The following is a 1,675-nucleotide window of genomic DNA, read 5'->3' on the forward strand; positions in this document are numbered from 1 at the left end:
ATTTTATTCCAGTCAACATACACAAATCTAACGGTGTGAACCCTAAAAACAACATGGTTATAAAATTAAAGTTTGTATGTGGAACTAAAATTTGTATCAAACTAAAAAATTGAATCTCTAAAAATTAAAATTTGTTTCTGAACTAAAAATTAAACTATTGAATGGAAAAATAGAAGTTACCACACTCGAAATCCTTGAAAAAGAACGTATTTGCAGTGTTCCACCAACGCTCACAAATAACTCGCACAACTTGAGTCCTGTGGATTTTGCCTTTCATGAAATATAAATGCTGCCAAGGATATCTTCTCAAGGATTCTTGAACAGCTTCGGGGAGTAACCCAAACACTTCGGTTAGCTCAGACCACCCACCTCTTACTTTAGGTAACAGAACTGGCTCGGGATGGTTACATAAATGCGTAGATAATACACTAGGTCCAACTAGTTGCCTAACATTAGTGAACTCTTGATGTTTATCCTGGACCCATACCAACAAATTTTTCTTTTTCTTTCCTGTTTCTTTTCCTTTGTCTATTTGTTTTGGAACTAATCATTTTTAAGTAAAAAATCGCTCTGGTCTGCTCTTTATAGAAGGAAAGAAAAAAAAATTGAATGAAAACTGATGGGAATGGTGGTATTTATAGACGGCAGAGCACCGACCGAAGACGGTCGAGTTTAAATCGTTAAAGGTGTAAACTAGACCGGGCGATCGAAATGAGCCCGCTAGCGGTGTAGTCTCGACCGCTAGGTGGAGACTCGATCGCTTATCTTTTTTCCCATAGCGGTGCGGCCAGTTTTATAGGCCAGCTGGCATGTCAAATGGGTGGGTCAGCCACCCCATAGGACCGGCCTAAAAACTCACTTGTATTTCTTTTGTTTCTTATATTAGGAATAACTTAGAGAAGAGTAACCTGAGATTTTGTTTATATCTAAATTAGTTGATATAATAACATATCTTTGAAGAGTAGAATTCTTCTAAACTAAGAGAATTCAAATTTCACAAAGGATGGTTGATTTAGGACCCAACTAATCGGGAATATATATGATTCATGGAAATGGGATTTCGTTCTCACCATCCAAACATGGCGAGAGGGGAAATGCGGTTGGGAAAACATAACAGATAACTAGGTAGTTGGGGACTAAACCTTGTCACCCTTCCATTGTAGTCCAGCCCGGTTAGGATACCTGGCTTTCACCCAGGCGACCCGGGTTCAAATCCCGGCAATGGAATTTTTGATGTTTCATGATCAACTTTTTTATTAGATTTTCATGAACGATGGAATTTTTATGTTTCATTATCAACTTTTTTATTAGATTTTCATGAACTGGTCTCTTGGAGGACGAACTTCTGGTGCAGTGAAGCCACGCAAAACATTTTCAATGAGAAGTTTCGATAGGCGTGTGCACACCGTTGGACTGTTCTTGGTCTTGTTTTGACAGATCGTTTGAGTTTTGCTTAGCCAAATTGCAAACGCTGTTTTGGCAAATGGAATTCATAGAATTGCATTCGATGGAACAACAATGAAAATATTGTTGGGTTTGGTTATTACGTAGGCTTGCCAAAATTAGTCATTTTAGAGCCTAAGGGTGTCAATACTACTATGAAGTAAGGAGACTGACATCATAGTCTACTACACGTCAAGTGCCAAACAGATTAGTTCGATGGGATTCCAGTGAG

At 38.4% G+C, this 1,675-nt stretch overlaps 1 non-coding gene across 1 annotated transcript; it reads left to right on the forward strand.

The window, feature by feature from the left end:
* The first annotated feature begins 1,153 nt into the window (after positions 1-1,153).
* On the forward strand, positions 1,154-1,227 carry TRNAE-UUC. Its single transcript has one exon. It is a non-coding gene; the product is annotated as a tRNA-Glu (tRNA).
* The last annotated feature ends 448 nt before the right edge of the window (positions 1,228-1,675 follow it).

This window comes from Papaver somniferum, chromosome 2, assembly GCF_003573695.1.
Source record: "Papaver somniferum cultivar HN1 chromosome 2, ASM357369v1, whole genome shotgun sequence".
Lineage (NCBI taxonomy): Eukaryota > Viridiplantae > Streptophyta > Magnoliopsida > Ranunculales > Papaveraceae > Papaver > Papaver somniferum.